A 25,281-nucleotide genomic window follows, 5' to 3' on the forward strand; every position below is an offset into this window, starting at 1 on the left:
AGACTCTGTTAATCTGTATTAGAATAGGGCCAGCAATGTCTCCTAGACTGACCTTCAATAACCATAGAATTATTTTCATACACGTTAAGAAAATGTTTCACTATAAACACAAAGTATTCATCTTCATTATAAAATCATCATCATAGGCAGTCCCTCGGAATCGAGGAGGACTTGCTGCCACTCTGAACATGAGTCCTTAGGTGGCTGAACAGTCCAATACGAGAACCACAGTCTCTTTCACAGGTGGGACAGATAGTCGTTGAGGGAAGGGGTGGGTGGGACAGGTTTGCTGCATGCTCTTTCCGCAGCCTGCGCTTGATTTCTGCATGCTCTCGGCGATGAGACTTGAGGAGCTCAGCGCCCTCCCGGATGCACTTCCTCCACTTAGGGCGGTCTTTGGCCAGGGACTCCCAGGTGTCAGTGGGGACGTCACACTTTATCAGGGAGGCTTTGAGAGTGTCCTTGTAACGTTTCCGCTGCCCACCTTTGCTCGTTTGCTGTGAAGGAGTTCCAAGTAGAGCGCTTGCTTTGGGAGTCTCGGGTCTGGCATGCGAACTGTGTGGCCTGCCCAGCGGAGTATTGTTGTATTTTAACTCAGTTTTTAGGACAGTGATTCAAACTATTTACAAAAGTTTATAATAGTGATTTTAAATAAAATACTCCTCGCTGGGATATTCTTCAAACTACAACCTTCAAAGGGTACAATAATTTGGTGCCTTTAGGAAGTTAACCTATCACACAACTTAAATGTTTGACTAAGACCAAGAATAGTGAGCTGTAGGTTTTATCTTTAGGAAGTGACATTTGATTGCCCAGCAAGTTAGCAACTTTTCAACATGCACCCGATAACAAGCTAATCCTTCACAAACATCACTGCGAAATGCAGACACTCCTCCTATGTATTACAAATACTAAGAACAAGTAGGAGTGACCCCCACCCCCCCTATAGCACCAAAAGAGTTTAAAGTTATTTTGAGATCACTAAGTATAAGGCATCCTCCTACCCATTCAGTATCAGAATGTCCAATGGAAAAAGTTAGGACTGAGAAATAAATACATTAAGATGTAAAAAGCAATGTATAGAGGTACAAAACTGCTCAGGTCTTAAGTCCTATTTAAACATTCAGATCATTACTTGATTTTTTTTTTAAAAAAGGCCTCATTTCTCAGGTGGTTGTAAAAGATCTATTTAGAAGAGCAGGGGAGATCTGCCCGGACTCCTGGCCAACAGTTAGCCCTCAACCAGCACTGAAAACAGATTAATCTGCTCATTATCACAGCTGTGTTTGTGGGAGCTTGCTGTGCGCAAATTGGCTGCCCGGTTTCCTGCGTCACAGCAGTGACTACACTTCAAATACTACTTCATTGACTGTAAAGTGCTTTGGGACGTCCTGAGGTCGTGAAAGTCGCTATATAAATGCAAGTTATTTCTATTTTTGGCTCATGATGCTGTAGTTCTAGGTTTCTGACACCGGAGGCCCTCTGGTAGCTATATAAACAACAACACTACTTCCAGCAACAGAAAAAGATTCGTGACACTTCAGCTTGCTCAATCGGTCCAACTGCTCATATTACACGATGCTCATCCACAATTCTCCACTCAGCCAGGATATCATGGGTGTTCGGAGCACGGAACAGAGGCCAAGGGCTGCTCGAAAGAGAGAAGTAGAGGGGGTGAGTTGCCTCAGCCCACATTTGATTTCAGAGCAGCCTGGGAGGTCAGTTGCACAGCTTGAAACTTGGGGGATGGTATGCCTTGGAGGGAGATGAGAGGCACAACAAGGAAAGGATAGGAAGAGAAAAATATACACAAGTAAATAAATTCTAGGCACGCCATATAACTACAAACAGTCATGAATGCTTAAACAAAAAAGTTTAATGTTTTGACCTCAGGGGTAAGACAAACAAGAGTAAGGGTTTAACGAGACAGAAAGAATTTGCAGTCAGCTTCGAGAAGCTATTCAAATTCCAGCAAGACAGCCAAGGGCCAGTTCTGATATTCTAGCAAACTACCACCATGTCTTTTTAAAGGTCAGAGGTCAATCTAGGGCTGCATTTTTAAAGAAGGATAATAATTTCTTAATGACGGTTCATCGTGCTGTATTTTTGCTAAGTGGCAGCCAGCAGGAAAGGCCAAGCACAACAGCGCAAGGCGGCTGATTTAGCTTACACACTGGAAGCTGTTACATCTCTACTGAAATGAATTCATTGCCCTCACAGCGTCAAGCATGCGAACCGCTCCATCACCCCTAATACTACCATTTATCAGCACCCGCCACTTAACCAAAATGATTTATAGGTGTACCTTTAAACATAAATCAATGAATGCTCAAGTTAATACCTATTTGCAACAGGCTTTTAAAAAGTACATTTAAATTATTAAATTTACCCTGCGTGATGAGATCATATTTCCATGCCCAGTGACCCTTAAAGGTTTTGCAGACTTTTATCCTCATTTAATGATTAGACTGATGCTGCCTTGCTCAGAGCTGCAGCCAAAAGCAGTTCCAACTTCCTCTTCCAGCACTGTTCAGTAATGGAGCTGGGAGCATGGCCTCAAAGGTCAAAAGCCCATCTTAAAAGATGACTTCACAGAATTATAACACAGGAGGCAGCCATTTGGCCCATAATGCCTGTGCTGGCTTTTTGAAAGGGCTATATTATTAGTCCCACTTCCTCCTGCTCTTTCCCCACAGCTCCGCTTCCTCTGGCAACACTATAAAACACTGGTGACGGAGAAGAGGCGGCAGCCATCTTGAGCGGCTCACCCTACTCCTGCTGGTCAGTGAAAGGTTTCACCCAGCATCTGAGGACGCATGGCGGCCAAGAGAAAAGCTGCATTTCATCATCACTTTAAAACAAATGCACAGTTGTCACTCATGTTTCAGAGATGTGTGATGCAAGATAGGGACAGTGTCCACCACACTAGGATCTTTGGGCAATATTCCAGAATCGCCTCTTGAACAGTTCAGTCACCCGTTATCTCAGCAATGGGAGCGGAGCATCTTGAAAGAGGAGTGGGGGGGGGAGGTTTAAAAATCACTAATTCTCAGGCCATTGCGACGCATTTGCTCGGGGTATAGGCGGCAGCTCGAGAGCTGGCTGTCCACTTGGCCATAAAATCAGCAGAAAAGGCCGACACTGCGCTCTACAGTGAAAAAACACACGCAGAGATACTCGAACACGAATGTCTGTCTGAAATGTGGCATGCTGCTTTTACACTGGCCGTAGAAGGGTGTTCGCGTGATCCGTTCCTAAAACACAAATCCCGTGCAACCGGCAGAAATCCCAACGTATCGAACCAGCAATTGCCTGTCAGTTGCCGTTGGCTGCAGCAGAAACTGGCTTTTGGAACCGGCTGCACTAACACCCCTCCAAGGCCTATTTAAAAGCAGCTATAGCACGACAGTTCACAACCACATGTCGACCTTGAGCCCAAGCTGGACAACCAAGTCACAAGCGTCCAACTACAAGCAGATACGTTATTAGATTTCAGTGACTGATTAGACTAGTGCTCACTAATGTTAAAAGAGGCAGCAGTCTGTAAGCTAAGGTGTTCATAGCAACATCCCGACCGACCGACCCTGGATTCTTTTAATACTTCAGGACAAATTTAACACAAACACAAGACTGTTACAGTTCATTCTACAGTAAAACAAATCTACCCTCGCTCAAACGGTCCCCAGCAGCCAGCACATCCACCTTTGAACAAAATGTTCAAGATCTCATGGCAGGGCAGTATATTGCGATCCTATTATCGGTAATAGTTACAACAATAACACCTAGTTGGTGATGAAAAAGCCAGACAGTTTAGTCTTTATTTGCATTCCCCACTAAATAGTTATTTTTCATGTTTGTGTCTGTCTCTTCAACTGTGGGGAGCATCACAGGTGAAGCTAATACTACCCTAGCTTGATGCAGATACCCACGCACTGGATCAGGGTCAAGAGGTAGCAAATCAGAAGCCTTCACTTTCATAGACTGGGGTCACTGAAGCCACAGGCGTTCCTAATGGAGGGGTGTCAGCCATGTCTCAGTGGGTAGCACTCACACCTCTGAGTCTGAAGGTTGTGGGTTCAAGTCCCACTCCAGGGACTTGAGCACAAAATCTAGGCTGAAACTCCAGAGCAGTGCTGAGGGAATGCTGCACAGTCGGAGGTGCCGTCTTTCGGTTGAGACGTTAAACCGAGGCCCCGTCTGCCCTCTCAGTTAAAGATCCTATTGCACTATTTCAAAAAAAGAGCAGGGGAGTTATCCTGGCCAATATTTATCCCTCAATCAACATCACTAAAAAAACAGATAATCTGGTCATTATCACATTGCTGTATGTGGGAGCTTGCTGTGTGCAAACTGGCTGCCACATTTCCTATATTACAACAGTGACCACACTTCAAAAATTGGCTTCAAAGTGCTTTGGAATGCCTGGAGGTTGTGAAACGCACTATATAAATGCAAGTTCTTTCTTTCTTTATCCATTACTTCTGTGCGTCTACAAGTCTGCTGCTGAGAAAGAGAAGCTGGATTTAGCAAGGTAAATGCTGGGAGTGGCTCTCAGCCATTAGTCTTATTCATCCTGACTGCCTATCAAACTGGCATCTGCTAGGTTACTGACTGAATTGTCGTGTAGCAGGTGTCTCACTCTAATAGTACTATCAATAGAAAGTTTTGCTAATGCAAAACAAAACACTGCAAAAGGCAAAATCATAAATGCAAATTAAAGACTTGGTGAGAAAGTGAAAAGGAGAATATGTTTGTGTCGGGTGCTCCTGTGTATACTCACTGTGCCACTCACCATCCTGTTGGTGGATTTGTTCTGCTCTGTGGTTGAATATGTTTTCCTGTGAAGGAATAAAGTCACGCTAGTCACTAAGATGGTTACTGATCACGTGACATTGGACATTAGGTCTCAGCGCACTCGGTTATTTTATTTGGCTCTTGCCCCTCCCCCACACACCAACAGAAAGTAACTACCCAAATTCTTCAAAGGCCCCTACAAGGGCGCTCCATGTAGATGCCACTTTAGATTAGACTAAAATTGCTGCAAATGTAAATTAAATGAACGATAAAAAGATTAGAATAAAAACATTTTGCAGCAAAGGGCAGTTCGAGCTTTTTGAAAATAGATTTAACGAAAGGATCGAACAGGTTCATCATAAAAATCAAAATGATGTAGCGTATGATCTTAACATCCATGTGTGTGATCATCATCATGTTAGACCCAGTCTGATCAACATAACTGTATTCGTGAGGGGAGAGAGAGAAAAAACAGACACACGCACTGTAAGGTAGACCCATACAAAGAGAGACTATGTGCATGCGGGAGAGAGAGCAAGAGAGTGCAAAAGAGATCAATATAGAGGGATAAGTGCGACCACATAAAGTCTTGGAAAAATTGCAGTAAGGTACCAATTAGCAACTCCCAGATTTCCCACAGGCAATGCACACTCCAGTAATCGTGGTACTTCAAGCGGATATCTTGCCATTTGAATTTCTAGAGTAGGGCAAGGGGTCCGGGTAAATACGCTGTTTGGGACAGAATACCAAATGCAGGAGGTGAGTCTGTGAATCTTCATCGCTGGTATTGTGAACAGACTGTCTGATGTAAATGCTGAAGTACAGCTGCTGCACAAGCTCTCCCGTCTTTCACATAAACATGGAGATCTAATTTAAACAGTAAAGCAACTCTGGTTCTGTTCCCATCACATCACTTCAGTATAGTAAGGGACAGACATTGCCGTGGAATTGGTCAGTCTCAAGTATACTGGTCTGCATGGCTGCAGAGTGCCAAGAAGCAACTGGCTGGATCCAATGCCTGACTGAACTACAATATTCCATCACGGAGTAGATCCTGCTTTTGTACAACACGGAAGTTGCTGGCATGACAAGCAGGCCTGAACTTTCTTACAGAATCCATTCGTTCACCAATTCTTCCCACCATGTTCGCTACTTATTTACCCAACATAGACCAGATGTGGTCACCTAGCCTTGCAGCTCAATGATGTGAACTGAAGAGCTTACAGTCTTTATAGCGAAGAGTGGATGGGAATGCGGTCAATCTTTCTCAGCAGTTCTTCTTCTAAGGCGGTCCCTCGAGTCGAGGATGACTTGCTTCCACACTAAAAAGGGATGAGTTCATAGATGTTTCAATGAAGGACCCAATATTCCGGATCCCGAACTACATGTTGAAGGGTGCAAGATGCCGGTGCGTGGCTTTTTTTTTAACGTGTGGTGACTGTTGCACACCAGCCACCACACGGGCTTGACAGAGCTAGGTCTTGGTCCAGTAGCAAGGATTGACCAAGACAACTGGAGACCAAGCTCTACTGCACGGACCTAGTGTCCGCACATATCGCAGTGTGGGCTGGCCCGTGCCTCTTCTGGGCCCCGAACTCGCACCTCTCCTGGGCCCCTATCACATCGCTCCACGATCACTCGCCGCTCCTTTGCCTCGACGTCGCTGCTCCTGCTGTACCTGCCCACACTCCAATCACTGACCTGGGCCTTGGTGACGTCCAATTCAGTTACCCTCTTCACTGCCACCGCCCTCCTGCACCAGCTCGCACTGCTCCCTGGAATGGTACACCGTCACACTGCTCCAGGACCCACAGCTCCGCTCCTTTTAAGGCCCTCAGCAGTATTACTGTCTTGGTCTTCTGAGCTGTCACACAAGGGGGCCGAAATTCAGAAGCACCAAAAAGCTGGCACACCTATTAGTTTTCAGCTGTTACTCACCGCTGGAACTCGTGGTGCGGTGAGTAGATCCATTTTCAGGACTTTGAATTTTTTTTCACAGTCCTACAGGAAATGGATCATAATGGGGCAGGCCTTAGACTCGAAGCCACGCTGACTGGCTGAAAATGGGTCGGTGGGGCCGTCCGCCGCTGTCAATCAACGTGGTGATGTCACAGCACGTGTGCATCAGCACGCTCTCGCCTCTCCATTAAAGTGGAGAGATTCAATCATTTTTTAAACTTTGGCCACTGGGCCACCAGGGAGGGTTTTGGCCGGGCCAGCAGCCTGGCACCCAAGATGGGGGTGCCAGGCTGCCCGGCCAAACCTGGGGGCAGTAATTGCCAGCCGATCAGCAAGTCGGCCAGCAAAAATTCTTCCGTTGCGGCCGTGGCAGTGGGCCCTCCCGCTTTAAGGGCAGCCGCGCTGCCAGGCCGCACTCAGTGCGGGGATGGTTCACCAGCAGAAAAACCTGCCGGGGGCACCACCTGACGGGGGATCGACAGATGGAGCTGAAAATGGATAGGTAAGTATTTTTTTAATTTTAATTTGGCAGTGCATCTACTTGGGCGGGACGGGGTCCAGGCTGAAAAATCCTCAAAATGAACTTAGATCGGGTCGGCCTGTTGACCCCAGAGCGGCGGCCATTCGATTTTTAGTAATGGCCACCACAAAAGGGCATTAATGGGTCTCTTCGAGACCCTAAATTTCAGCCCCGTGATGTGCCCACTATCCAATTTGGTCCATAATCTGCCTGGAGTGAGGATTTAGCAGCAATAGGCAGCTGCGCATGGGCCAGATTGCCCCGTACAGTTGCTCCAAAGCGGGAAACTCAACTCCAAAGCAATTGTGATGTGGCACACGTGTGGGAAGAGTAAAGTTGTCACAGGGCTCGATTACAGACTGGCCCAGGCCCTTCTCCTTCTCCCAAGGGAAGTCCAGTCCCAAGAACAGCATGGTTTCTTTTACAGCGTTGCCTCTGACTGCATGCCTGCTGTGTATAAAGCTCCAGAACTTTGGTGGCTGGGGGTTGCAGTGGAGTCAATGCCCCGATACAATTTGCTTGCAGTCTGTTGATACCGTGCACCACTCCAAACACGAGGAAACCCAAGGAAGTGTTCCGTGCTCCAAAACGGAGCGGCTATAGACCTTGGACAGAATGCGTTAAGCTCTGCCTCAATCAGCTACACTTCGTCGTGTAAAGCAGCCGAACTATAGTAAACACACATATGGAAGTCAGTCTTCTGAAGCAATCACAATTCCTGTAAAATCTTTAGCAACACAGAAATGAAACTGCCAATACTGCTATCACCCAAGAGACTATTCAAAAATAATAATTAGCAGCGCCAAAGTCCCAGATTGCACAGGATCAGAGTGTGTGGTTGGGAATGTAGATAATATGCAAATGTAGATAATATGCAGTGTGCGTACCAAATAATGAGATTATATACCCTCAGCTGCTACCTTACTATCAGTCACCTACATCATTATACTACGATTGCAATTACACAAAAGTAAGAATTAAAACGAATACTCGATGGCCAGCCATCTTGTATCAGGTGCAACCCACGAACCGGTGTCATTGGATCGAACAGCCATGTGAGCGACGATCTATTAGTGAGGCTCAGTCCATCACTTGAGCACTGGTCCACTAGACCGGGAGCAGCATTGCTTATCTGTAGATGACTGATTGCACAGTTCAAAGCAATTCAAGAGCATCATATACCCCACCCCATCTTAGAGTCTGCAGCAGACTCTGTGCACAGCACCCACCCCCGCACCAGAATGAGTCTCCGGAGAAACAGGTCGGACATGTAACCTTTCCACTGTTGATGAAATTCAGTGTTGTTACTTAATATACAGGAGTACTTTTTTAAAATGTCGGAATGACCAAAGGATACCAATAATGGCTCACGTGCTTCTCTTCAAAACATTTAACATTATGTGGTGTCTACTGTGGCTCAGTGGGTAGCACCCTCGCCTCGGAGTCAGAATGTTGTGGGTTCCAGTCCCGCTCCAGAGACTTGAGCACAAAAAAAAAATCTAGGCTGACACTCCAGTGCAGTGCTGAGGGAGTGCTGCACTGTCTTTCGGATGAGACGTTAAACCGAGGCCTTGTCTGCCCTCTCAGGTGAACGTAAAAGATCCCATGGCACTATTTCAAAGAAGAGCACGAAAGTTATCCCCGGTGTCCTGGCCGATATTTATCCCTCAATCAATGTAACAAATGCAGATTATCTGGTCATTATCACATTGTTGTGCGTGAATTGGCTGCCACGTTTCCCACATTACAACAGTATTTCATTGGCTGTAAAGCGCTTTGAGACGTCTGATGGTCATGAAAGGCACTATATAAATGCAAGTCTTTCTTTCTTTTTATTTTCTCAAAAGAACAGGCCCTCTTTAATGTACAAATGGCAGTCTTGCAGCATAAATTGTGTAGTCAATTACTTAGGATAAATGAAGCAGCAAACACGGAGTCTAAAATAAAAACTGGTGTTGGAAATCCAGAACAGCTCTCCGCTGTTCTGGATCTGAAAGAGAGACTGTGATGAGAGAGCTCCAGTCAAAATGTTAACCTGTTTTTCTCTCTTTTGGAGGCAGAGTGAAAGCTGTGCCTTCCGGTGTTCTCTCTCCAATTACTATCTTTTCAACACACTATAAAGCCTTGGCTCAATGGTAGCACACTTGCGTCTCAGCCAGAAGGTTGTGGGTTCAAGCCGCACTGCAGAGACTTGAGCACAAAATCTAGGATGACAGTTTAGTGCAGGGCACAGCGAGCGGTGCCCGATCAGAGGTGCTATCCTTTGGATCAGATGTTAAATGGAGGTGGGCGTCAAAGATCCCACAGTACTATTTTGAAGAAGAGCAGGGGGGAATTCTCTCCGGGTTCCTGTCCAATATTCATCACTCAACCAACACCTAATCTGGTCATTCATTGAAGTGCAGTCTGTGGGATTTTGCTGTGTGCATATTGGCTGCCATGTTTCCCACGTTGCAACATTGACTACACTTCAAAAGTACTTCATTGGCTGTAAAGCACTTTGGGATGACCTGTGGTCGTGAAAGGCGCTATATAAATGCAAGTTGTTCCTTTCTTTATCCATTACTCTTGACTCCAATTTCCGTGCGTCTACAAGTCTGCTGTTGGGGAAAGACGAGCCAGATTTAGCAATGTAAATGCTGGGAGTGGCTCACAGACACGAGTCTCCAGAATCCAAATTAAAACCAAGCCAATACAAAGGCAGCTTTAAACATGAATCTTCAGCACACATAAATATGGCGAACCATTCCATGATGAATTTCCCCATTGAGTTATTATTGTGTATTATCATACAAGAGGGACATATTTACATTGAAGCCTCCAGTGCAGGGGTTTCCAAGTTTCTTGTCTGTGGGGTGAGTAAGGAGGAGCCTTGGGAGCCACATATATAATTTTTAAACCCATGTTCCCATTAATTTGCAAATATCCCACATTGCTGATATTAACACATCTCCTCCTTTAAGAGCCTCCTTAAAACTTACCTCTTTGAACAAGCTTTTGGTCACCTGTCCTTAATGTCTCCTTCTTTGACTTGGTATCAAAATGTTTGTCTGATTTTGCTCCTGCGAAGTGCCTCGAGACGTTTTACTGTGTTAAAGCTGCTGGATAAATGCAAGTTGAAGTTGGTGGTGGTGTTCCGAATTAGGATTTTTTTCACCAATGTGCCGACAGTGCTAAGCATAGCACTTTCTAAACCTCCAAGGCGTACAATTCAAATTGGACAATCCAGTGAAGAAAGGATTGCAAATGGGATTGAGTCACCCGAGCTCGAGGGCCAAATTGTCAGTTTGGATACCCATGGGTTAGTAGACAAATCAAAGTTCTCCAGGTCACTCACCACTACCTCGGTAAAGACATTTCTCTATGGGAGGATACATACCTACTATATAATACCAAATCGGCATGCCTCAGAATGTACAGCACAGAAACAAGCCATTCAGCCGAACTGGTCCATGCCGATGTTAATGCTCCACACGAGTCTCCTCCCACCCCTCTTCGCTTAACCGCATCAGCATAACCTTCTATTCCTTTCTCCCTTATGTGTTTGACTAGATTTCCCTTAAATGCATCTATTCTATTTGCCTGTACTACTCCTTCTGGTTGCAAGTTCCACATTCTAACCACTCTCTGAGTAAAGAAATTTCTCTATTGGATTTATTAGTATTATCTTATACTTACAGCCTCGCGTCGACCAAATTTTGAATTCGACTGCCCCATGTCTGTCAAGCCTAGCAGGGGTGGGGGGGGATAGAGAAAGAGGGAGAGGGGAGGACAGGCCATGGATGGTGAGTAATGGAGGCTGGCAGTTGGATGGGGAGAGGCCGGATGGGGAGAGGTAGAACAATCAGAAGTGTACAGTAACTTTGGGACTCAGGGAACTTATCCATCAGGGAATGCCCTCCTTCATGGTTCCACTGCAACTCACTAGTTTGCATGTAACATAAGTCAATTTTTCCTTTCACACCAATCCCTCATCTGCTTTCTTGGTGCATCTAATCTTTTGTAGCTTTTGCATATCCAATAGATGGCCTCCCTGCCCATAGCCGTGATTCTATTAGTTTTGAGGCTCAATTTTCTCTGGATATAGTTTAGATCCAGTGAAAATATATCCAAGTTTAGAAACTCCTATGCCAAGTAATGTGAAAAATATTTTCTGGCACTGCTCTTGATATCACATCAGGCATGTTGAGAAATGTGAAGCATCTTGCAAGACACCTCATTCGAATCAATAATGATGCTTTAACTCAAAAAGGCAGGTTGTGCTCAATCCATAAAATTGTACTTAGTGCCAAGAAGGAGGCTAATTAAAATGGATAGAAGGAAGCCAAAACCCTATAACATCTGAATCACTGAAGATTAAACGTATTGCAATTAAGCACATGAACAGACTTAAGATAATTTCAAGTTAGGACAGAGCTGTTTAATCCTTTCCAAACTGCCACTGATTTAAAGTCTATATAAAAACAACAACATACACTTTTAAGGCATCGTAAACATAACTTAATGTCCCAAAGTGCTTCAGAGCGGCAAAAATAACTGGTAACCAAGCAGCAGTCGAAGAAAGATTCGGAGAGGTAACTGAAAGCCAGGTGGAAGAGGTGGGTCTTCAGAAGGCTCTGGATGAAGGCAATGGAGAAAGGTAAGAGGTTTCAGGAGAGTTTTCAGAGTGTGGGGGGAGCCGGGGGTGTTGAAGGGCGCTGAGATAGCTGAAGGTGGAGTTGGAAGAGTGGAAGGTACACGCAGGACTTTGGGCATGCTGCTGTATCGAGGGGCTGAGAATCATCAGTACAATGGTATCCATCGCCTCGATTTTCCAGCAGATGTTATTATAATAGGGGAGTAACCCACTTATATGAAATGGATTATTGCCAGAATTAAAATAACGTTCATCAGAAACTCTAAGCTGATCAATGCTTTAGTACTGTAAACTATTTTCATGCCCTACAAATCCATAAAACTGATAACCAACTCTGTACTGAGGACCAAGTTATATTGTCAAGATGTCATTACACAAGGATAATGAGTAATATATTCACAAAAGTGTAACTGACAATACTACCATCCAGTACCGGCTCTAGCCTTGCAACACATTCGCTGGCAGCTATAATCCATTTGTAATATAGACCTGCATTTTAAACAGAACAAAAATCCCTCTGAAGGCCGAAAGCACCAAATCACAAGATGATCCTTGCTCCCTGCCTCTTGGGGCAGCAAGAGAAATGGGCACCGCGAATGGTACTTGCCATTGGTGGGGACTGGCTCTCAGCCTGCCCATATTAGCCAAACTCTCAGCCTGACCCTCCAGGCAACAACATGGTCCGATCATTGCTTGGTAGTGCATGGCTTCCCTGAACGTCAAGGAAGATCTGCAGCCAGAACCGTGGAGGCGGGAGGAATGTCACCTTTGAACAACTGTGCATGCAAAAGAATTAGAAGCTGGCAGAGCCAGCGTGAGAGTTCAGCCTACAGTGGACAGGGAGCACAATCAGCCCCAACATATTGTAGGATCGCTTGCAATGGACGCAGCCTCATAGAATTGTACAGCACAAAAGGAGCTCATTCAGCTCTTTCAAAGAGCTGTCCAATTGGTCCCATTCCCCTGCTCTTTCCCCATAGCCCTGCAATGTTTTCCTTTTCAAGTTTATATCCAATTTTCTTAATGAAAGTTACTATTGATTCTCATCCCCCCATCTGGTTCTTTTGCCAATTCCCTTCAATCCACGTCCTCTAGTTACCGACCCTCCTGGAAACAGTTTCTCCTTATATACTCTTGAAAATCCTTCATAGTTTTGAACACCTCTTTCAAATCTCCCCTTAACCTTCTCTGCTCCAAATAGAACAATCCCAGCTTCTCTGGTCATTATATAAAATAGGGTATCAGACACCTATGTGTAATGCGTCCATTATATCCTCACTCCTCAAGCACGCTTCAATAAACGTTATTTTCAATGGCAGTGATGTATTTGCTCTTCATAAAAGGTGGGCCGTGCATTCTTTTGAAATTGAGTTTGCAATCCGGTTCCATTATGTCTCAGCTTGCACACGTTCTTTGCAGAAGTGACGCTCAATTGTGTTGTTGGCTCAGAACAGCTGGCAGGCAGTTGCATCATCACAGAATGGTGTTTATGCTCAAGGCTGATGGCGTAACATCAGTTCCAGGACATTGCCAATAATATTTGAATGCTGTTCATTCACACTTTTTTAAAAACTGAGTATTAATTTGAAGAACAAAAGTGCACAAGAACGCATGTCATCCAACTCACCATGGCACCCCTTGATTTGGCCTCAGTATTTCACTCCAGTTCCCATTTATTTTAAAAAAGCCATATGGAAAATACCAAAAGGGTAGAACTTCTAATCTTCAAAGCTCGCATATGAATACTTAGTGCACTCACACTACATTCCTGCACCCTATTTAATAACGGTGTATAAATAGCGTTAAACGGTCATACTCAAGTGGAAGTTCAATCCTCAAACATTTTAATTAATTAATATCCAGACTAATTAAAAATTCACTTCATTGAACACATTTCTCCCTGGCAATGTTGGAAGTCCAGCCATTTTAGAAATTTCAATTAATGCCAGGGGATCATCTACATCCACCTGAGAGAGCAGACGGGGCTTTAGGTTAATGTCTCATCCGAAAGACAGTGCAGCACCAGAATAATGTGCTCAAAATTATGAAGGATTTTCAAGAGTAAGTAAGGAGAAACTGTTTCCACTGGATAGGTACCTAGAGGACATGGATTGAAGGGAATTGGCAAAAGAAGCAGATGGGCAAATAAGAACATAAGAAATAGGAGCAGGAGTAGGCCATACGGCCCCTCGAGCCTGCTCCACCATTCAATAAGACTATGGCTGATCTGATCATGGACTCAGCTCCACTTCCCCACCCACTCCCCATAACCCCTTATCCCCTTATCAGTTAAGAAACTGTCTATTTCTGTCCAAAATGTATTCAATGTCCCAGCTTCCACAGCTCTCTAACGCAGCGAATTCCACAGATTTACAACCCTCAGAGAAGAAATTTCTCCTCATCTCTTTTCAATGGGCAGCCCCTTTTTCTAAGATCATGCCCTCTAGTTCTAGTCTCACCCACCAGTGGAAACATCCTCTCTGCAGCCACCTTGTCAAGCCCCCTTATATGTTTCAATAAGATCACCTTTCATTCTTCTGCATTCCAATGAATAGAGGCCCAACCTACTCAACCTTTCCTCATAAGCCATCCTCATCCTCGGAATCAACCTAGTGAGCCTTCTCTGAACTGCCTCCAAAGCAAGTATATCCTTTCGTAAATATGGAAACCAAAACCACGCACAGTATTCCAAGTGTGGCCTCGCTAATACCTTGAGGAGAATCAATAGTAACATTCAAAAGAGAATTGGATATAAACTTGAAACTTGTGCTCATTATTGAATGGTGGAGCAGGCTCGAGGGGCCAAATGGCAGACTCCTGCTCCTAGTTCTTATGGGACATCCTGAAGAGGTGTATAAACGTCAGATCTTTCTCTCTGGTCTCTGGCGTGCGACTTGAACCCACCATGTTCTGACTCAAAGGCCAGAAATCTACCAACGGAACCACGGCTGATACCTTGTACACAAGGCAGCAAGAACTAGCCAATAAATGAACGCAACCAGTGGACAACATACACAATTTCAGAAACTTAAACTGTAGTTTGCACTTTGTCAATGATTTCAAAACCCGGAGGTTAATTGTGCGTATCCAAACATACAACAGCAATGAGCTTGGCACTAATGCCATGGATCTATAAATCAGTCTTTCAAAGAATTTCTTGTTCTGCTTAATTTCCAAGTTCCCTGCTGTCTGGAGCTGGATTAACATCCGTGGTTGTTATTTGACTAGTTGAGCGACTGTTAAGCCACGAGGTCAGCCAACTCCTGATTGGCTAGGTCTCAGCCTAGCCAGCAAAGTTCTGCTGAACTAGTCATTTTTCTTTTAATTGAAGGAAAATTAAATCATCCAGTAATTCAAAGTAAGCAACTTAATTAAGACAGAAAATTATTTTGTGTTTGAAACCGATGAATAATCTGAATTAAGTGACTTTGAATTAAAGGGAGTCGACCCCAAACTGTAATAAACATTTTGCTATTCATTACTTTCAAAATTATGATTTTTTTTAAAAAGGCAAGATTATCACCTCGGTTTCTGCAAGTGGAAAACATCACTAAAGAATGTACTAGCTTATAAAGTATTAAGAATAAATTCTCCAGTGATTACACTCAACTGAAAAGATACATATCTCAAAGTGATGGCCATCTTCGAAAGATAATGGTCAATGCCTGTCCAATCGCTATAGTTTTCTGACTAAAAGTCTTCAGCTCACAAATGGAGAGAGGCTTTTTATATCCTTCACTTCGGTTAGTCTGAACTGACAGAGGAAAAGAATGCTATTTCTTTGTAATGATTCACCAAATTAATTCTCACTCGCTAATCAATATGCTATTTGGTCCATGCTGGCACAGACAGACTTTGACCCTGTGTGCATTGCAGTTGTAAATTCAGATCAATTTTATATCACAAAAGGGCTTTCCTGTTCAAAATCAAGAGTGTAAGATTTTTCTCAATTCAGACATGCTCAGCATCAGAATTCTCTGCCTGTCCATCTTGCAGACGTGCTTCAGTATTAGAGTTTACAGTGCCAGCGTGTGCCAAGGACATTTTGAATGACGGGGTGCATTTAAACTCAAGTATCCATGAGTCGGAAAAGTAATTGATATTAGTCAGCTATTCCCATTAAGCATCTGCTTCATTTAACAGCTTACCCCACCTTTCTCATTTCTTTTCCCTCTTTGAAAGTCTGCCAAATCATAACTACCTGACATACAAAACATCATTAACACGCAATCAAAAGATGGGCATGTCAATGAACTTGCGTGTCTAATACAGGTTGCACAACAGGACATTTTCAAGGCGTTCTTTCAAACATTCCACCACTTTAAGGTAAAAGTTCCTATTTTGAGGGAAACAGCTGTGAAATGATTCCCATTCAACATGGCAGCAAATTCAGCTTTGTGCCGGCTAGCCAACATTTGAATAAAGGAGTATCAAGCTTATAAATCAGAAATTACAAACCTGCCCTTTTAAACGTGTAACAGTTGGTGATCAATGGCCAAAGCTTAGATTTGGCTTTAATGTAACTTGAAGGGACCCAAGCCAAACGGTAATCTCAAAAGCAGGCTGTTGATCGATTTTAGAGAATGGAACCAAAGTTCACGGGACCAGAAACTAAAATTAAACAGCTTTCAGCATTCAGGCCCATGATGTGAAGACAGGGCACCCTATACCATTCACTGTGGTTAGTGCAAACTGTCAGTATAGGCTAGGTGAAGAGAATGTAACCCCCTGCAATGATTCACCAAACTCATTCTCCTCATCGATTAGTATTATGTTTGTAGCGAAGAGGCACAGGGAGACACAGCCTCCAAAGCAGACTCTCCAGCCAAGTGATAGCAGTGCTATTCATTGTTCAAATGCCTAGTTTTTGTAGGTCATTCACTCTTGGCAGCACGTTTTCCATCAAATATCAGCGCTTCCAGGCTGGTGTTCCAGTGCAGTACTGAATGAGTGCTACACTGTCAGAGGTGCTGGCTTTCAGATGAGACGTTAAACCAAGGCCCCATTTGTCAGGTGGACGTAAAAGATCTCATGGCACTATTTGAAGAAGAGCAGGGGAGTTATTCCCGGTGTCCTAGCCAATAGTGATCCCTCAACTAATATCACTATAAAACAGATTTTCTGGTCATTATCTCATTGCTGTTTGTGGGAGCTTACTGTGCGCAACTTAGCTGCCATGTTTCCTACATTACAACAGTGACTTTGTATCACAAGTACCTGGTTGGCTGTAAAGCACTTTGGGAGATCCTGAGGTCGTGAACGGCATTATATAAATGCAAGTCTTTCTTTCTTTAAGTTCACCAAGGTGCAGGCACTATAGTCGAAGCAAATCGGTAACACCAGTAAGACCATGCGGTCACATCTGCAAAGTAGCCACCATATCAGTCAACGGAAAGCATCATCTAAAGCTCTCCCCTACCATTTTTCCATTGGTGCAAACGGACCTTTGGCTTACCATGGAGATAGAATGGAAAGTGTTTATTTGGGGGGCTGGGGAGAGGAACAACAACAGAACATTCTAGAAAGTGATTTCTATTTACAGTACCTGATAAAGCGACTGAAAGGGGAGCGGGAGCCTGGTGCAATGAGCCAGGTAAACAACAGGGAGATAGAGCAGGCGGTGCAGTGGGACTACCTGCAAGTTCGACAGGAGCAGAAGTGCTGGTACAGAGGGCTTTTATAGTTGGCTCCTGAGTGAAGACAGAAGGCTCCTGGGAGCAGTTGCAAAAGCTCAATATTAATGAAAACATTGACTGCGAAAACACCACCCTTCCTGCTGCTTCTGGTGTCTGCTGTGGCTCAGTGATAACACGTTTGCCTCTGAGTCAGAAGTTTGTGTGTTCAAATCCCACTCCAGAGACTTAAGCACAAAATCCAGGCTGACACTCCCAGTGCAGTACTGCAAGAATGCTGCATGGTCGGAGGGGTCGTCTTTCGGATAAGACATAAAACCAAGGCCCCATCTGCCCAGTCAGCTGAATGTGAAAAATTCCATGGCACTGTTTCCAAGAAGAGAAGGAAAATTCTTCCTGAAGTTCTGGCCAATATTTATCCCTCAACCAACACCACTAAAAAAAAACAGATTATCTGGTCATGTATCCCATTGCTGTTTATGGAACCTTGCTGTACACAAATTGGCGGCCACATTTCCGACATTGCAATAGTGGCCACACTTCAAAAGTACTTCATTGGCTGTAAAACACTTTGGGACACCTGAGGTCGTAAAAAGCACTATAGACATGCAAGTCTTTCTTTTTCTTGTGTTTCTTCGTGCCAATTCTATGATATGAGATGTCGTTTCTGTAGCCGAGAACCACACGAGGCTCTGGCTATAAACAGTATATAGAATTGTTTTTCCGTAAATTGCAATGGTATTGCAACTGGAATTATTTACCCATCAAGAAATATTGATAAAAATGGCACATTTCCACTTCAGCCTGCACTATGTCCAAGGCATGCAGCCAATGTGCTTTCGAGCCAGCTATCCACATACGCTTGCGGGAAAGAAACTTCTTTGCCAAAGATGCAATTCCTTTTGAAATTCACTCTCAGGATGTGGGTGTCGCTGGTGAGGCGGGCATTCGTTGGCCGTCCCTAGTTTCCCCGAGAATGTGGTGGTGGGCCTTCTTGAACTGAAACATAGCAGTGATTGTGCTCCCACAATGCTGATACAGTTTGATACAACGGAGTAATTTGCTAGGCCACCACAGTGGGTAAGTTAAAGGTCACCCATGTTGGTGTGGAACTGGAGTCACGTATAGGCCAGACCAGTAATGACAGCCGGCTTCCTTCCCTAAAGGACATCAACGAACCCATTGGGCTTTTACGTCAATCTTGCAGCTTCGTGGTCACTTTTCCTGAAACCAGCTTTTTATTTAGATTTTGAGATCTCAAACTGCCATGCTGGGATCTGAACTCGCGACCTTTAAATTATTAGCTTCGTAACATGACCACAACACTACCATTTCTCTTCTGCATGCTCACATAAACTGTTTTATGTACAAATAACATACTTGGCAGGACTAAACCTCACTTGACATGTATAATGGCAAACTGCACAGTTATGAGGCCAGTTTAGCCATGTAATATAATTCATCCTTCATCATTCCTGTTCCAGTCAATTGCTCTCTATGTATCCAAGTAAAACCACAAAATATGTCCGTGACTCCCAGCTCCACCCCAGCTTGTGCATTTTAATTGGAATTTCTTAAAAGGGACACAAAAATCAGGGAAATAGTTTTATATTTTTCAAAACTGCCACTAAGGAGTACGTGTTCCATTTGCAACGTGCATTCTACCCGCAGGAACAGGAAAGAGGAAAAGGACGCAACAAGCACAGGAAAGTAAGACAAAAATAGAGGTGCTGAGACGAGAACAGAGGATAGGGATGAAGACAAGGTTTTTGGGTAGGTTTGATGCAGCCAAGAGAGTTGTAGAAGATGGTGAATGAACAGGCAACTAGACCCTCATTCTGCTGTTTAATGGGTCCTAACCCAGTGTAAACGCAGTTACCCTTTCATTCTGACCGACTTCACAAAGTCAGTTGGAACAAATGCTCAGTGCCCCAAAATATGCATCATTTATCTGAAAAGAAATGTTTCAACAACCATAAAATGTCTCTTCAGGAAGGGCCCACCACAAAGAGTATTTGGATAAAGGAGAGAAATGTGGCGCTCCCTTCGAACTTACAGCCTGTGGCGGAAGATGGGACAGCCTTGGGACTGATGATGTGGGTACAATGCTATGTAACTACTTGGGCAATGAATGGGGGAGGCAGAAGCAGAATATCCATCAGTGCAAGTACACATTGCTCAGAAACGGGAGCTGGAAGAAATGGAAGGGGAGAGAAAGTACACAGATTTGCTGAAGTCTTCAACTTGCTTCTAAATGACCCTGAATGAGACTTGGATACAAAACAGGTGACAGCTTTCTTGCAACACTTTTGTCTTAGATTTGCAGCTAAAAATGGTTTCCATTAACAGACAAGCATTCTATGAAGTGAAGCCTGTGCTCTGCAGCATGTGTGGAACAGCATCTACAGAATAATAACTGCCCTCTAAATGTGGCATCAACCACTGGAGGTTCAAAGCAACATCCACCACATTCTCCTAACATTTTGCTTTCATTTTTGCGTAACAATATAAAGTCCAGAAGAAATACTGGTTAATGGCAGTCCCTCAGGGTCGAGGATGATTTGCTTCCACATTAAAAATGAGTACTCAGGTGACTGATGAACTAATTTTAAATGGTGGAAGATGCATGTGCGTGAATTCTTTTAACGTGGGATTACCGTTGCACACCAGCCACCACACTGCTTAATACTCCTCACTGCAAACATATATGAATGTTTTGCACTGGTCAATTATTTTTGATTTTCTGATTCTTTGCAGAACGATAGCAGCCCCTCAAGATTGGCTCACCAGCGTGAGGGACAGACAGAAGGTAGATGTTGCGATGGGATCCCACTGGGTGGGTCTTTAAAATGGAGCCATTCAAGTACCACAAAACTTACAATGGTATCAATTATGTATTCGAACATCGGGTCCAGTCAATGGGGAAATGTTGTATCCAACGGGGTTTGATGTACTGTTGATTTATACCAGGTTAACATCTTAAATGTAAAAATGTTTTACATTTTAATAATGCTTTAATATAATCATTTCCTTTTCTTTGGAAACAATTCCTCATTTTCATCGTTATGCTGCCCAACCATTTGGTTGTCAAACAAATAGCCAAGCTGCCATCCTCATTTCAGCAGCAGGCTGAAGTTCTGAAAATGACACAAACTCTTCAGACAATGTTGGAGTTGCAAGGCCTCCATCCATCAGCAAAGGTTGCACTGTTAGATCAAGCCAAAAGATATCAGAAATACAGAAAATCTGCTCGTTCTCTCACTGTTGTTTGTGGGACCTTGGCGGCGGTGAGCTTTTTTGGGCAAGCGTTCAGCTTGCAGCCTCCGCGGGGGTTTCGGGGCCGGTTTTAGAAACATAGAAACATAGAAAATAGGTGCAGTAGCAGGCCATTCAGCCCTTCTAGCCTGCACCGCCATTCAATGAGTTCATAGCTGAACATGCAACTTCAGTACCCCCTTCCTGCTTTCTCGCCATACCCCTTGATCCCCCGAGTAGTAAGGACTTCATCTAACTCCCTTTTGAATATATTTAGTGAATTGGCCTCAACTACTTTCTGTGGTAGAGAATTCCACAGGTTCACCACTCTCTGGGTGAAGAAGTTTCTCCTCATCTCAGTCCTAAATGGCTTACCCCTTATCCTCAGACTGTGACCCCTGGTTCTGGACTTCCCCAACATTGGGAACATTCTTCCTGCATCTAACCTGTCGAAACCCGTCAGAATTTTAAACGTTTCTATGAGGTCCCCTCTCATTCTTCTGAACTCCAGTGAATACAAGCCCAGTTGATCCAGTCTTTCTTGATAGGTCAGTCCCACCATCCCGCGAATCAGTCTGGTGAATCTTCGCTGCACTCCCTCAATAGCAAGAATGTCCTTCCTCAAGTTAGGAGACCAAAACTGTACACAATACTCCAGGTGTGGCCTCACCAAGGCCCTGTACAACTGTAGCAACACCTCTCTGCCCCTGTACTCAAATCCCCTCGCTATGAAGGCCAACATGCCATTTGCTTTCTTAACCGCCTGCTGTACCTGCATGCCAACCTTCAATGACTGATGTACCATGACACCCAGATCTCGTTGCACCTCCCCTTTTCCTAATCTGTCACCATTCAGATAATAGTCTGTCTCTCTGTTTTTACCACCAAAGTGGATAACCTCACATTTATCCACATTATACTTCATCTGCCATGCATTTGCCCACTCACCTAACCTATCCAAGTCACTGCAGCCTAATAGCATCCTCCTCGCAGCTCACACTGCCACCCAACTTAGTGTCATCCGCAAATTTGGAGATACTACATTTAATCCCCTCGTCCAAATCATTAATGTACAGTGTAAACAGCTGGGGCCCCAGCACAGAACCTTGCGGTACCCCACTAGTCACTGCCTGCCATTTTGAAAAGTACCCATTTACTCCTACTCTTTGCTTCCTGTCTGACAACCAGTTCTCAATCCACGTCAGCACACTATCCCCAATCCCATGTGCTTTAACTTTGCACATTAATCTCTTGTGTGGGACCTTGTTGAAAGCCTTCTGAAAGTCCAAATATACCACATCAACTGGTTCTCCCTTGTCCACTTTACTGGAAACATCCTCAAAAAATTCCAGAAGGTTTGTCAAGCATGATTTCCCTTTCACAAATCCATGCTGACTTGGACATATTATGTCACCATTTTCCAAATGCACTGCTATGACATCCTTAATAATTGATTCCATCATTTTACCCACTACTGAGGTCAGGCTGACCGGTCTATAATTCCCTGTTTTCTCTCTCCCTCCTTTTTGAAAAAGTGGGGTTACATTGGCTACCCTCCACTCGATAGGAACTGATCCAGAGTCAATGGAATGTTGGAAAATGACTGTCAATGCATCCACTATTTCCAAGGCCACCTCCTTAAGTACTCTGGGATGCAGTCCATCAGGCCCTGGGGATTTATCGGCCTTCAATCCCATCAATTTCCCCAACACAATTTCCCGACTAATAAAGATTTCCCTCAGTTCCTCCTCCTTACTAGACCCTCTGACCCCTTTTATATCCGGAAGGTTGTTGGTGTCCTCCTTCGTGAATACCGAACCAAAGTACCTGTTCAATTGGTCTGCCATTTCTTTGTTCCCCGTTATGACTTCCCCTGATTCTGACTGCAGGGGACCTATGTTTGTCTTTACTAACCTTTTTCTCTTTACATATCTATAGAAACTTTTGCAATCCGCCTTCATGTTCCCTGCAAGCTTCTTCTCATACTCCATTTTCCCTGCCCTAATCAAACCCTTTGTCCTCCTCTGCTGAGTTCTAAATTTCTCCCAGTCCCCGGGTTCGCTGCTATTTCTGGCCAATTTGTATGCCACTTCCTTGGCTTTTGCGAGGGTGCGGAGCAGTACCGCCCGGAAGAGTTGAGCCGGCTCGCTTTTTGAATCCCGCCCGACCCGTACGCCCTGCAGTGCGCCATCTTGGGACTGCCTGTGAAAACAGGAGGCCCAACTATACTGGCTGCAGTGAGGTAAGTAATGTCCATCCGTGATTGTTTTTTCTTTTTTTGTGATTTATGTTGTGGTGGCATGGGCTATGGATCGAGAATGTATTTTGGTGGGTTTTTTTCTCCCTAGGCATCTCTTACAGCGCTCTCAGGCCAGCTGTTTTGTTTGGGATTTTCCTAGCGCCGAGAGAGGTGAACAACGCCTCCTTTAGCACTCCGCCCCACACTCAAGGCCCAGCTGCCCAATGTTACTTACTGAGGCGCAAACTGTTCCCGGACGCAAACTTTACCGCCCCGCCGCCATTACCGCCCCAAAATCAGCAAAGCCGAAAATCCAGCCTGTGGACTTGTTTCAAAGTCAGTTACTATTTCAGTATTTTTAAAATGCATAGTTGCCTCAAATTCTAGGGTAGCAATTTCTTCCATGAAATCTAACTTTACACTGTAACATTCTCATGATGATACAGCCGTAGTTTGGAATGTTCTGTTCTTCAATCAGATTTTTTATACATGGGAGCAATTGGAATAGTTCCTGAAGTAACGCGTGCTCACTCTCAGTTCAGTGAGGACTCAGACAAATAAGGTGCTGCGTATATTTTATTATTGAGAAACCAAGTGAAAACCCAGGACCAAAAAATGCCAGAAACCACCCTGACTAAAAGGCAGTAAGAAAAGAGGATGCAAATCATAACATAGTGATTAGGCAATATTAAATTTCGGTTTTAAAAGCTTGAAGATTATAGGAGAGAGGAAAGATAGCGGTCAGGGTAAAGGAAACATTTGTCAGGCTATGGACAAAGAGCAGGGGTGTGGGATTAATTGGATAGTTTTTCCAAAGAGCCAGCACAGGCACAATGGGCTGAATGGGTGCTCTCTGTTAGATTCTATGATTCTAGGTTAGCAGTGTCCCAGTTTTGAGTTCCTGGGAAAGAATGAGTTAGAGTCGGGCATGTTGCGATGACTCTTGAATTAACACAGGAAGGATGTAGGGATGAGGAAAGACATATAGGATGGCATGTTCGGACCCTGGAAGGTACAAGAAGAAAATTGAGGGGAACGCTGATTGCAGTAATAGCGACAGAGCAGAGACACAAGAAAGGGTGCTGGAGAAAGATAGGGGTTATATGCAAAAGAGGGATTGTAACCTGACCAGAGGTGTGAGACTACATGAGAAGGACTTCTCTAGACATGGGAGCAGTATTCAAGTCTTTGGCAGACTTGGGCTTTGTAAAGGGTTAAGAGTTCTTGAGAAGAAACGAGAGAGGAAACTGTGTTTCTCACAGCTTTCTCAACACAGGAAATTTGCGGGTTCCACTCAGTGGAGATAGTGAGGCAACATTGTTTGACGAAAAAGGACCATGGGTGGCAGCCCTCAATTAGATTCTAAGGGATATGAAGAAACAGACTAGGCTTGCATCCTAGCGTAGAAGTAGCAGCAGGGATTGTGGATGCATTGTTGTAATTTGTTAAAATTTCCTGGATTCTGGAGAGGCCCCAGCAGATGGGAAAACTGCAAATGTAATGCCCCTATTTAAAAAAAGGAGGCAGACAAAAAGCAGGAAACTATAGACCAGTTAGCCTAACATCTGTGGTTGGGAAAATGTTGGAATCCATTATTAAAGAAGCAGTAGCAGGACATTTGGAAAAGCAAAATTCGGTTGGGCAGAGTCAGCATGGATTTATGAAGGGAAAGTCATGTTTGACAAATTTGCTGGAATTCTTTGAAGATGTAACAAACAGGGTGGATAAAGGGAAACCAGTGGATGTGGTGTATTTGGACTTCCAGAAGGCATTTGACAAGGTGCCACATAAAAGGTTACTGCACAAGATAAAAGTTCACGGGGCTGGGGGTAATATATTAGCATGGATAGAGAATTGGCTGAAAAACAGAAAACAGAGAGTCGGGATAAATGGTTCATTCTCTGGTTGGCAACCAGTAGCTAGTGGGGTGCTGCAGGGATCAGTGCTGGGACCACAACTATTTACAATCTATATTAACGACTTGGAAGAAGGGACTGAGTGTAACGTAGCCAAGTTTGCTGACGATACAAAGATGGGAGGAAAAGGAATGTGTGAGGAGAACACAAAAAATCTGCAAAAGGACATAGACAGGCTAAGTGAGTGGGCAAAAATTTGGCAGATGGAGTATAATGTTGGAAAGTGAGAGGTCATGCACTTTGGCAGAAAAAAAAATCAAAGAGCAAGTTATTATTTAAATGGAGAAAGATTGCAAAGTGCCGCAGTATAGCGGAACCTCAGGGTTCTT

The 25,281-nt window shown here is 44.2% G+C and overlaps 1 protein-coding gene across 7 annotated transcripts in view; it reads right to left on the reverse strand.

Annotated features, from left to right (window-relative positions):
• elf1 (E74-like ETS transcription factor 1) overlaps positions 1-25,281 on the reverse strand; it is a 272,982-nt gene that overhangs the window by 127,901 nt on the left and 119,800 nt on the right. The gene's annotated exons all lie outside the window — the stretch shown is intronic.

Source organism: Pristiophorus japonicus, chromosome 6 (assembly GCF_044704955.1).
Source record: "Pristiophorus japonicus isolate sPriJap1 chromosome 6, sPriJap1.hap1, whole genome shotgun sequence".
In the NCBI taxonomy this organism is placed as follows: domain Eukaryota; kingdom Metazoa; phylum Chordata; class Chondrichthyes; family Pristiophoridae; genus Pristiophorus; species Pristiophorus japonicus.